Here is a 14,725-nt window from a genome sequence, read left to right on the forward strand (position 1 = left end):
GCATCCTCATTAGTTTTAGGATTACCAAACTATCATAAACGTTTTTTCCAAACTGTAGATTGTAAGCAAGGCTATATGACATCAGTGTTAACACAGCAACATGGGGATAAGCAACGCCTCATAGCTTACTATTCATTACAGCTGGACCCAGTGGCATGATCCCCGCCCCACTGTGCACAAGCAGTAGTTGCAGCTGCAATGGCAGTACAGGCTTCGGCCTCAGTAGTGTTGTTCCACCGTCTCACATTGAGAGTGCCTCATGCAGTCGCGATTATTTTACTGCAAGAAAAAGTAGCATATCTTTCTCCTGCTAGACATCTTTCCTGTATGACTATACTGTTGAGCCAACTTCACATGACAATTGAATGATGTACAACTTTAAATCTGTCTACCTTGCTCCCGACCCCTGCGGATGGCACACCACATAGCTGCCTGCAGGAGATTGAACAAAAGACGCTGCCTAGAAAAGATCTAACGGATGTTCCCTTGGATGATGCTGAGGTGACATATTACGTGGATGGCTCATGCAGAAGGGGTCCTACAGGACAGAACCTAGTGGGGTATGCAGTAGTTTCTGATACTGAGATTTTAGAAGCAAAGTCTTTACCACACAACTTATCTGCACAAGCAGCAGAACTGATTGCCTTGACAAGGGCATGTACCTTGGCAAAGGGTAAATGTGTGAACATTTTTACTGATAGCCAGTACGCTTTTTCTACTGTTCATGTTTTTGCACAACAGTGGAAAAATAGAGGAATGATAACATCTACTGGTAAACCGATTAATCATGCGCAATTTATTTTAGATTTGTTAGAATCTATTCAGTTACCTCAGAAAGTAGCTATTTGTAAATGTGTAGCTCATACCAAGCAACAGGATAGGATTTTAAAAGGTAATGCGAGAGCTGATACAGCTGCAAAGCAGGCAGCTTCAGCTTCAGAAGGATTTCTTTTGAGTGGGGAATTACAACCGTCTGAGATTTTAGATTTAGAAATGGTGAAAACAATGCAGACACTTACTACGAAAATAGAAAAACAGAAATGGATAAAAAGAGGAGCAATTCTTGAGAAAGAGCTGTACATCTCCAAAGAAGAAAAACTGATTTTGCCGTCTAATTTGTTTAGATATGCAGCTTTGTTGAGCCATGGGCAGTGCCATGTCTCAACAGGAGGGATGGTACAGTTAGTGAACCGAGTGTTCACAGCATATGGATTTACAAACTACACAAAAAATTTTTGTGCAGCATGCCATGTTTGTAACAAGCATCATGCACAAGGGGCATTGAAGCCTAAGCAAGGGAGTTTCCCAACCCCACTGTACCCATTCTATACTATCTGTATGGATTTCATAGAACTAAACAAATGTGAAAATAAGAAGTATTGTCTTGTCATTATAGATATGTTTTCCAAATGGATGGAAGCTTTTCCAACCAAAAATCCAGATGCAGCTACTGTTGCAAAAGTCCTTGTTAAAGGAATTATTCCTAGATTTGGCATACCAGAAAGATCTACAGTGACAATGGCACACACTTTGTAAATCAAACTATACAACAGTTGAGCCGATATTTTGGAATTTCCTTAAAGAACCATCATGCATACCACCCACAATCCGCAGGATTAGCAGAGAGGCATAATGGAATTTTGAAAAACAAACTTAGGAAATGAATTAGTGAGACACAAAAGAAATGGGTGCACTGCCTGCCTCTGGCATTGTTGAGCATGAGAACTGTTCCGAATGCAAAGGGGTTAACTCCTTTTGAAAAATTATTTGTGAGGTCATACTGTATACCTCAATGGAAACCTCTCATGCCTGCAGACCAGGAGGCCGACAGTTCACTTGCCGAATATATGAGATGACTTTTAAGTAATAAACTTTTGCAGTTAAATTCTGTTTCAGATAAAGAACAAACCAGACCATCGGAAGCAGCAGTAGTCCCAGGCACATGGGTCTGGGTGAAAGTCATCAGGAGGAAGAATTGGACCTCAGCGAAGTGGGAAGGACTGTACCAAGTGCTACTGTCTACACCCACTGCAGTCAAGATCGCAGAGTGAGTGTCCTGGATTCATCTGACACATTGTAAATTGGTTAAAAACTTTGAACTGGACAAAAACTTGTTACTGTTACACAAGAACAAAATGACCAGATACGGAGCAAATAGAAATACAGAACAACCTCAAAAGTATTGCATGATCATTCTGTTAACCATACTGATAACATTAATGTTTTTGCTGTGGCCTTTCCTTTTTCCAGCCACACGAGCTGAACTGAATAAACGAGATGCATTACTCGTAGACTGACATCCAAACTTTAACACTTACCAAGCAATTAAATATGTGTATGCTGAAACTTTTAATGTTTCGAATTGCTGGATTTGCACAGCTATACCAACAGCATATGGGGGATTATTAATGACTGCTCTCCCCCTAGGAGTCAATGAGACCTGGGAAAATTTGATTTTTGATACTACAACTGTGAAATTACAAGACAAAATAGCATTGTACCTGCCTGTTACACAAAAGGGAATTGTATGTTTTTACAAAAATGATACTGTACAGGTGGGTTGGAGCAATTGTAATGTGACTGTTCCTTACAAATGCTATATCAAAGCTAATAATGCAGGTTATATTTGTGATACAAACTATGACTCATATTTTGAATTAATGCACAAAACGGTTAATGAAGTACAATGTAATCCTGTTCTTTTCAAACAACTATCCATCATTGATAAGAAAATGTTTCATGCAGGGCAAGTATATATTAATACTAAAGTAGAGAATTGTTATTTTGTGTGTGGGAAAAAGGCATACAAATGGTTACCTGAGAATTGGTCCGGCAGTTGTTTTTTGGGTTACCTGGTGCCAGCCATATGACACACTGCAGTTTTGCCTCAGGGAAGAATTTGAAATGTCAGAGAGGTCACCAAGAAACCTGGAAATCCAATCAAGAGACCTGAGAATCCAATGGGATGGATCGAAGCAGGCTGGAGAAATCATAACTCTGTGAAAAACAAAGATAAACTGACACACATGGACTTGAGTGACACTATTATATCGTGGGCAGGTATAGCCCCTGCATATGGCGCAGTGAAATCGATTTGGGAGCTGAGAAAACTGTCCAAACTTCTCGAAGTAATGAGCAATGCAACTTTTTCTGCTCTCGAATTAGTGACCAATGAACTGAACGCTATGAGAACTGTGGTGCTTCAAAACCGCATGGCTCTCAACTTCACCCTAGTGGCAAAAGGTGGTATGTGCACTTTAATAAAAGAGGAGTGCTGTTCTTATATTCCTGACAACCAGCATGAGATAAATGACCATCTTGAGGTGATTCAGTAAGTGTCGGCCATGACCAAACCAGGCCCAAACCCACTGATGGATTTTTTCCAGAATTTGTTTGGGGGGTGGGGTAGCATCCTAATGAACATCCTGGTTGCCATTTGTGTGGGATTACTCCTATTAGGAGTGTGTGTTTGTTTTGGTATTCCCTGCATGAAAAGATTAATCAAAGATTTTATAGACATGTCAATTTCTGAGACTTTGTATCAAATTGAAATTGAAGAACTGTTGAAAAATGAAACACTTTCATAAGTTTAAACTAAATGACACTCTTAACTGCAAATTCTGAACAGAAAGAGGTTAGGAGAAGAAGCAACTGTTTATGCTTTTGAAAATAGAATAAAAAGTATTAACAGGTGGGAAATGTTAGAAAAATATGTATTAATGTATATGTTTAGTGCTTATTAGAAGCTAAAAGGGTTAACGCATTTCATTCTATTTTATGTACCGCTTAATTCTGTATGAAATTACAAGATGCTTTTCAAACTGCAGTATGCTTTCTGAAATTGCTAGATGCTCTCTGACCTAGTATTTGCTAGCACAGCAAAATTCATGTTTATGCCTTTTGGAAATTTACTGAGAAGCAGGTGATTATCTGCTAGGTCAGGAAAATAAATGAATAGAACAATACTGTTTTCTATAATGTTATTGAACTTGAACAATCAGCTCTGTTCGTGTTATGAGAACATGCACAGCTGCAGAAAAGAAAGATACTTCAAACAAAGACTGCTTGAAGAAATGAACTATAATCTGTACTTGCTTTGTGCTCGAATTAGCCATAGTACCTTGAATGGTAACATTACATAGTGAGAAGCTGTATCTGACCGGTGGTCATCAAGGCCACGTTGTTTTTCTTAGGAAGTTTTTTTTGTAAACTTGATGTGCCAGCAGAAAATCATGGGCAAACAGCTGCTATGAAATAATATTGAAAGAACTTGTGATTTATTACGTCAGCTTGGTAGGCAATGTCTTGTAAGAAATGTAAAAGAATAGCTTCACTTCCTGATTCTAGTTAGACAAACTCTGTATTAGCACGTTTTTGTCTCCTTGCTGCAAGATTAAAGTGCCTTAACCTGAACCTGCCATGTGTTGATCTTTTTGAAGTTGTTTTTCCTTTGACATATATTTAATGTACAGGGGTTGTGAAGGGCAGAGCCCCCTACATGGGGGGGTGCGCCCCCCTGCAAAATACTAGAAGTAATGTATCGGTGACTGTAGAGTTCAATGGTATGATAATGTGCACAGAAGGAAGTGAGTGATGTCACCACCTGCTATGTCGAATACATCGAACTATGGTGGTCAATGTATTCAGTTTTGCTTTGGGTTTACTTTCGAAATTTTGGATTCAGCATTTTGAGTTGACCTTTGTTATAGTTCATCCGAAGCTGATTCAAGCTTTCAGTAGTATATATATATATATATATATATATATATATATATATATATATATATATATATATATATATATATATATATATATATATATATATATATATATATATATATATACACACACACACACACACACACAAAAACACTGCACACAAAAAGAGAAGTAACTAAAGAACTATTACAAAACAAACTTTATAACAAATTAGCTAGGAGATAGAAACACATAGAACAAGTCTATTTGAGTGTTTTCATCCTATTATTGTAAGAACTTCATCAGAAATGAGAAAAATGAAAACGTATACTTCAATAAATACAGTAAACTGTCATTCCAACTTAAAACATGAAATCAAATGTCCAACAAGGAATGCAACCCAGTAAGAAAGCCTTAAAGGACCTAACTGGTCAGGAGGGAGTGTAGCGTAGGGAAGTGAGAGAGCTTAATAGCCCTATGGAGGGGGGAGGGACTGGCTCACCTACACCACCTCAAGGCATATTTAATGTTAAGGTTTTCATTCAAGCCAGACAAAAAACCCACATCTAAGAGCAACTGCCACTTTAGTTCATTTACCTCAAGAAGAGTATTATAATCACCAAAAAATGGTGGTACTTGGTCCAAAACAAAAAAAAAAAAGAAATGCTGCAAAATTGCCGCAACACACACAATGTTTTCCCAGTGCATTATAAATGTATATATACACACACACACACACACACACACACACACATATATATATATATATATATATATATATATATATATATATATATATATGTTTGTGTGTGTGTGTGTGTATATATATATATATATATATATATATATATATATATATATATATATATATATATATATATATATATATATATATATATATATATACTGCTGATGCTATAGCATACCCTGTCAACATTCTCATCAACCGATCTATCTCTGAATCATATGTTCCACAACGCTAAAAAAACTCTGTCATAACTCCCTTACATAAAGGTGGCAAAACCAGTGATCTCTCTAATTACCGGCCCATCTCCATACTCTCTTCTGTATCTAAAATCCTAGAAAAGTGTATACATGCTCAATTGGTAAAACATCTCTCCAATATAACTCACTTGCTCCCATCCAACATGGTTTTCACCCAACACACAGCACAACTACAGCCTTACTTTCCTTTACCAACATGTTAATAAAGCCTTAGGTGCTGGACTATTAACCTCAGTTATCTTACTGGACCTATCTGAGGTTTTCTGTACAGTATCACACACTAAACTATTATTACAGCTTGAATCCTTAAACTGTTCCTCAAATGCACTGGCTTGGTTTTCTAACTACCTCTGTGACAGGAGAAAATCTGTCAAATGGCAAAACACTCAATTTGAGTATCTCACAAATAAAACTGGAGTTTCCCAGGGGTCCATTCAGGGACCACTACTTTTTAATACATTCTTCCACAATCTCTATAAAGCATCCCATCACAGTACTTTCATTCAATACGCTGACATTTCTGTGATAATCACTTCTGCTCACAACCTGCTAGAGCTCCAAAATTTAATAGAAAAAAAATGTACTTCTCTCAGATCCTGGCTAAATAATGCACAACTTTTACTTAATCCAAATAAATCAAACCTCTTAATATTCGTCTTCAAAGCTCTAACACAGGACTTTGATTTTCTTACAAAACAATACTGAATTTGAATGTGTAAAAACATCAAAGCTTCTAAGCATCATAATTGATGACATAAACTTTATTTGGATATGCCCATCAAGTCAAAACTGCCCAACAGTCTCCTCCTCCCTTCCTTCCTCTGTGGTAGCCCGATTTTCACTAACCTACATGCATCACACTTGATATTATCCCAGTTCTTCACATTTGACTGCAGTACTAGCTTCATAGAGAAGCTGAATTATTGTCTGTAATTTGTTTTACTTCATGACTATAAAACTGCACTGGAAATGAATGTTTTTAATTAAATGCTCTGATGTATTCTATAAATGTTTTTTTTACATTAATGTTATTTCTAGCTCAGTACTTTAATACTGTTTATATTATGTTATATTTTTGTAACTGTACTTGGAGCATTTCTCCCTGAACTGAACTCGCTCCACTGAAAATGGGTCTCTGGTCCAGTGGACTTTTCCAGTTTCCAAATGTCAATAAATCAATCAATCAATCAACACATATATATATATATATATATATATATATATATATATATGTGTGTGTGTGTGTGTGTGTGTGTGTGTGTGTGTGTGTGTGTGTGTGTAATTTGTGTGTGTGTCTCTCTCTCTCTCTCTCTATATATATATATATATTTATATATATATATATATTGATATAGATGTGTGTGTGTGTGTGTGTATATATATATATATATATATATATATATATATATATATATATATATATATATGTATATGTGTGTGTGTGTGTGTGTGTGTGTGTGTGTGTACATATCATCTTCTTTCGGCTGTTCCTGTTAGGGGTCACCACAGTGGACCATATGTTTTCATTTCTTTCTTCCCTCTGCATCTTGCTTTGTCACACCAAATACCTGCATGTCCTCTCTCACCATATCCATAAACCTCATGTTAGATATTCCTCTTTTCCTCTTACCTGGCAGCTCTATCCTTAGCATCCTTTTCCCAATAAAACCAGCATCCCTCCTCAGCAGATGTCCAAGCCAACATGATCTCACCTCTCTGGATTTGTTTGCAAACCGTCCAACCTGAGCTGACACTCTAATATGCTGATTCCTAATCATGTCCATCCTCATCACACCCAATGCAAATTTTAACATCTTTAACTCTGCCACCTCCAGGTCTGACTCCTGCCTTTTAATCACTGCCTCTTTCTTCAGCTCATATAACATAGCTGGTCTCACTACCTTCTTGTAGACCTTACCTTTCACTCTTACTGGTACCCGTTTGTCAAAAATTACTCCTGACACTCTCATCCACCCACTCCACTCTGCTTGTACTCTCTTCTTCACCTCTCTTCCACACTCACCATTACTCTGTACTGTTGATCCCAAGTATTTAAACTCATCCACCTTCACCAACTGTACTCCCTGCATCCTCACCATTCTTCTATTCTCCCTCTCATTCATATACATGTATTCTGTCTTAGTCTTGCTGACCTTCGTTCCTCTCCTCTCCTCTCTAGAACCTATCTCCACCTCTCCAGGGTCTTCTCTACCTATTCCGTACTCTTAGAACAGATCACAATGTCATCAGCAAGCATCATAGACATGGGGACTCCAGTCTGATCTCGTCTGTTGACTTGTCCATCACCACTGAAAATAAGAAAGGGCTCAGAGCTGATCCTTGATGTAACCCCACCTCCACCTTAAAAGCACCTCTGTCACACTACCCTCATCCATATCCTGTATCACTCTTGCATACTTCCCTGCTACTCCTGGCTTCCTCGTACAGTACCACAACTCCTCTTTAGGCACCTTGTCATATGCTTTCTCTAAGTCCACTAAGACACAATACCACTTCTTCTGACCTTCTCTATACGTCTTCATCAACACTCTCTGAGCAAACATCGCATCTGTAGTGATCCTTCCTGGCAGGAAACCATACTGCTGATGACTGATCATCACCTCCCTTCTTAACCTAGCTTCCACTACTCTTTCCCATAACTTCATGCTGTAACCAATCAGTTTTATCCCTCCGTAGTTACTACAGCTCTACACTTTGCCCTTATTCTTAAAAATCTGTACTAAAACACTTCTTCTCCACTCCTCAGGCATCCTCTCACTTTCTTCTCTATACGTCTTCATCAACACTCTCTGAGCAAACATCGCATCTGTAGTGATCCTTCCTGGCAGGAAACCATACTGCTGATGACTGATCATCACCTCCCTTCTTAACCTAGGTTCCACTACTCTTTCCCATAACTTCATGCTGTAACCAATCAGTTTTATCCCTCCGTAGTTACTACAACTCTACACTTTGCCCTTATTCTTAAAAATCTGTACTAAAACACTTCTTCTCCACTCCTCAGGCATCCTCTCACTTTCCAAGATTTCATTAAATAATCTGGTTAAAAAACCCACTGCCATCTCTCCTAAGCATGTCTATGCTTCCACAGATATGTCATCTGAACTAACAGCCTTTCCATTCTTCAGCATCTACATAGCTGTCCATACTTCCTCCTTGCTTATCTGTTCCACTTCCTGATTAGCTATCACCACATCATCCGGCCTTCTCTCTCTCCCATTCTCTTCATTCATCAGCCCCTCAAAGAATTCTCTCTCTAATGCCTGCTCATACTTTGCATCAACAGAAAGCCTCAACATGTTCCAACACTGAAAAGGTAATGATACTATAATCATTCCTTTGGTGTATGCCAACAATATAAATCATGCCACTTAAACTTAGATCTGAAGATCAGCTTACAATCTTTACTTCTTAACCTCAGGATAATTGGTCATATTCATATCCTAAACATTTTTTTTTCACAAAGACCAAATATCTCCTTATAAAATGTAAAAATCATAATAAAGGTGACATCACAATTTAGCACCAATCAAATTGTTCTCCTCATATTCCAGTCACATTGTTTGAACAGCTATCTCATCCAATAAATATTCACAGGTATCAAGGTCTATCATAGGTTATGTACCCACCATTCATGCTTCATCATTAGTCTATTGTAACTCACCAGTGAGTGTTGCATATTGGTTAACTGTCTCTATTAATTGACCAGTGGTTAACTGTCTCTATCAGTCGACCAATGGAATCTTTCTATTTAGATACGAACACTCATAAATGGGCTTAGTTCCTCTGCTTCATGTTGAAACACAATCACTTGAACAAAAATTTTTCATTATTCAAGTTAATGAAATATAATCTCCACTTCTGGGAACATATTCTTATTGTAAAAGAAGAATATCTATACATATATATATATATATATATATATATATATATATATATATATATATATATATATATATATATATATATATATGTATATGAAGAAAGCATATTTAACAATTTATCTTTATGCTGTCCATCGAATATATCAGAGTATACTTTTCACCATACATTTAGCAATTCGTATTTGCTAGCACCCTTAAACCCAATGAAGTCCTGAATTAAATTACAGGCATAGGGTCTGATTCCTAAGGGTCTATATTAGATCAGCGAACACTTAAACAAGCGAACGCTGATTGATTGACCTTATTTTAGTGAAAGTGAAAAATATCGAAGCAGCAGAAACTCAAATTTTTTCCTAGGGAAAGAATTCGGTTGTCCGTTTCTGTTGCTTCAGTATTTTCAGTGCTGTGCTTGAAAGTTATGGGTCGGATTCCGGTAAGTGTGCATTTGTGTGGATGTGAGTGTTAGGGTGGTTTAAGTGAGTTAGGGTTAGGGCTCGGGTTAGGTATGTGTGCAATTGTGTGGACATGAGGGTTAGGGCGGATTTAGGTGAGTTAGAGTTAGGGAGCGGGTGAGGTGAGTGTGCGATAGTGATATATAGTGATATATATATAGTGATAGTGATATATGTAGATGTATGCATATGTGAGACCCTTACAACATACTAACCAGGCATAGTAGGACCTGCTCCCAGTTCTCCTTATTCCAATTTGCAGCAATATACATATTACACATGGAGATATATATATATATATATATATATATATATATATATATATATATATATATTTAGATAGATAGATATGTATGTGTAATATACATGAAGAAAGACATGATAGAACTTGCTGAATATGTGTTCCAGGCAGGTATGTTCCTAGCCTTATGCAGCATTCTACCGTCACCCAGAATGATGCCTCAATACAAACAGAAAATGATTGACTTTAGCAATTTGCTTAGTTTCTGGTGTCATTCCAAATGGGATCCAGTACCTGACAGCCTGGGAAGACATGATTGATAAACCATGATGCTTTGCAGCGATGATCTGCATATGTTTCCCTTGGGCTTCAGGCTCCTGGCAAAGGCTCTTGCCTCCCCCTTCCCCCACATAGTGAAAATCCATGAGGTCGAAACTACCAACATGAAAATTTCATAAAAATGCAAATTAAAGGTCATACTTATTCTCGGCTTGGCTTGGGAGTGCCTTCTGTATGGAGTCTGCATGTCCTCCCCACGGTTGGGTAGTGTTCAAAAGACATGTGTGCGTAAATGGACATGCCTTCGTTGTAGGTTGGGCATCGAGCTGGCAACTCGGCATTTCATAAAAAATCTACTGCCAATCATGAGCGGACCAGAGTTCCACTGTGGCGACCCCTTACCGGGAAAAAGCTGAAAGACAAACAACAACAAAAAAAACTGCTAAATGCTAGGAGTCTAAACATGAAACTGCAATCATTGCAAGCATTCTTAACCCTGGAAGATGCTGACATTTGTGCAGTCTCAGAAACCTGGCTTAAAGCTGCGGAGATCACCCAGCCACACCAGGTTACTCATCCTATCCTACATTCAGACCCCATCATACATTCAGACCCCAAACCGTGGGTAGCAAAGCAAAAGGAGGTGGAGTTGCAATATATATATATATATATATATATATATATATATATATATATATATATATATATATAAAAGCCATACACACCTCCAAGCTGGTTAAACAGTATGACTTTTGGTTGAATAGTGTGCCTAATGGTGCTGCAAGTTCCTGTCTGAGTTCATGTAGGATGCAGCTTAGGATGTTATCTAGTCCCATGGTGGCTGTATGTTTTGCCTTTGAGAGAGCAGTGATGACTTGCTCCCTAGAGATAAGGAAAAGGGGGCAGGTGCTAGGGGTATGCACTACATAAACATAGTACAGACTGCATGCACTACATAAACATAGTACAGACTGCATAGTACCACAGCACTTCATGCACTACATAAACAGACTACAGACTGCATAGCATCACAGTACTATGTGCACTACACAGAGTACAGACTGCATAGCATCACAGCACTCCGTGCACTATATAAACATAGTACAGACTGCATAGCGTCACAGTACTCCATGCACTACATAAACATTGTACAGATTGCATAGCATCACCGCACTCTTTGCACTACATAAACACAGTGCAGACTGCATAGCATTACAGTACTCAGGGCACTATATAAATAGAATACAGATTGCATAGCATCAATGTGCACAACAGTCCAGTTCCAATAGCAAAGACAAGTGCAGCATACCTCTATCCATCGCCATTAAAATATTAACCTGTGCCTTTCAAAATCATAGCAGAGTATACCACATTTAGTTAACGACAAGAAGTCCTTGTGTGGATTTATTTCACTTATATAATGATGTTTGTACTCTTAAATGGATCTAAGTATGTGCAGAAAATTTGGTAAATATGCGAAGAGCAAGAGTCAGTCTGAGGCAAAAATAAAAAAAATCCGAGCATTATGCAGTAATGCTGCAGAACTAGTAACTGTTCCCAAAGAAGGAAGCAAGGCAGCTAGTGAACAACTTATGTGCAAATGAGCTACTTGTGTTAAAACAGTGATTTTACCACTCAGAGACAGCTTTTGATATGCAAAATATGTGCATTAAAACTGAATTGCATCACGTTTATTGACATTTAGTCACAGGATAGATTCATCTCTTTCCACTGTTTATGATTCCATAAGTGTAAAAAGTAATTCAAACACTAAACTCACAGAGTGACTGATTTTGACTACACTAATCAACCCTTACCCATATTTCAAATTAACCTTCTCTCTAAGCCTTTAAACTAAACTTGTATGGTGCTCCTCTTATCTCTTATCCTTTTCATGTGAGTAGCCCTACATTATTCCTCACCACAAATGTCTCTAAAGCCATTTTTCTCAACTCTACAAACTGCATAGAAAACAGAACACTTAGATAAAGAATCATAAATAAAACAAGTTTAGTAGCAGCATGGCTTGTCTATTACAATACACACTTTTTCATAAAATGTCACATTAGCAGTCAGATAATTCTACCTTGCACCTGCACCTAATTCAAGGTAAATGTGAAGGTTAAACAGAGTTGCTGGTAAGGCTTCCATTTCTGCTGAAGGAATGATCCATTCCATCTTTTCTGAATCGTTCCTTAAACTTTTCAATAATAAATTAATTCAGCTGTATTTCAGACTTTGAAGAATGCAGCAGAACTCCAAAAATCACTACATCCTCACACAAGAGAAAGAACAAGGCCATCTGGTTCTACCACATTATAACAAACTTTCCAGATGGGCGAAGATTATTTGAAGCCAGAAGCAGCGATTCCAACATTTGATAAATCTCACAAGTTTGATTGAAGTCATCATAATCAGACAGTGCTGCTGTACTGCAGATGAGATCTGAGGACTTTAGTTATAAGCAGTTTGTCCCCCTTCAACCCAAAAATTGGTTTAGAATAAATCTCAGTATGCAGATGAGCTTGACTTATGCAAAACGGTGTCTTTTTTTTTTTTGGTTAAGGCAATGTTTTCAGTGTTCAGCTGTATAGGAGCAGTGTTTTGTAGTACTATGTCTTTTTTCACATCATTTAATATCCATGATTCCTACAGAGGCAGTAGCTTGGCCCAGACTTTTACTATTTCATTTGGTTTGGTGGTGATAGCAACCCACTGGAGTTCCAACAGTAAGTTAACCAAGGAATCTCTAATAACTCTAACCAGAGTTTTAGTTCTTTTACAGTGCAGTAATTGTGCAGTTAATTGAATTAAAGCATTCACTGCAGACAATAAATAACACAGATTGGAACTGGAGCCTACAGCTCTAAGAGGGATACATGCCTGCAAGTAGCCAAAGTACATAAGAGAAACTGGATAACCCAGTAAACTGACCTATGATAAACATCATCTGCTTATCTGGTGTGGTGGCTAGAACTGAGTTAGACAACATTATTCTTTTTCTGACTGGCAGGTCCTAAAAATTATGCAATTGCATATCAGCAATTGGTTAGACACATTGTTCTGTGCAAAACAGGCCATCATCAAGATTTATTCAGATGAAGGTGAATTGTTTTCAGTCATACCTAGAAAAAGATTGTCCTGAGGAAATCCTGGAACTTCACAGGCTTGACGTTTTAGGGCAAATTACCTTGTTGGGCAAACAGTGGCCTGGGAAAGTCACATTCTCCTTTTTCTGGTCATTATACATAATTATAAATATATCCATGCTTCCATACTGTACCTTGCATATTAAGGTCCTTTATAAACAGGGCAGCGAGAAGACTTATTACAGACTTGAAGAAGATGGAGGCTGTGTCTATAGATCGGGATAGCATGGGCGGCCCCATGAAAGAAGTATGGTTTGAATGCGTGTAAGGGGATAATTGTATGACAGTAGGCTGAAATGACCATCTGCTTTCTCCATCATTCTTTTCCCTGTAATGGAATGTCAGCCCGATAGAAGGATATGAATATTACCTGGTAGCAATATTTCTTAACCTTGTATGCCAATGGAGGGACAACTTTCTTCTTTTGCTATATTTTTGTTCTTGTTTTATTTGGCTTTTACTGAGTATCCAGACTGCTTACACCTCCCCAAGTTGAGCATATGTGAGTAGGAGGCAGAAATATTTATAGGTTCATTATTAGGCAGCAGTCTATTAGACTTTTCATTGCAAATCACATTAATTGCTTCTTGTAGCTAAATGACTTTGATTACACAGTGCAGGGATGAACTTACAGAACACATCTATATGAATATCTTTTGACCTCTGCATGACGTTCACACCTACATCAACAAATCAACACTACTTTCTGCATATTCCAAAATATTTTCTCTTCTGGACGAATTTTTTCTAACTTAGGATCCCTACTCACCTTGTCTCTAGAAATTACAAGATTCCAGACCCTTCACAATATGCCTACCCCTGGATGAATTATATTGTTTCTGACATTATTTTTTTAACTCGATTCTTTTGGTTTTAGGTAAGATATATAAATTGTCAAACATCACTGTGAATCGCCAATACCCCCTAGCTAGAATGCATCTTCCATTTTCATCCATACTCTCTTCCTTAATATATAATAACAGTCTTCTTCTCACT

This window comes from Protopterus annectens, chromosome 15.part0, assembly GCF_019279795.1.
Source record: "Protopterus annectens isolate FY-2018-M chromosome 15.part0, PAN1.0, whole genome shotgun sequence".
NCBI classification, from domain to species: Eukaryota; Metazoa; Chordata; order Ceratodontiformes; family Protopteridae; genus Protopterus; species Protopterus annectens.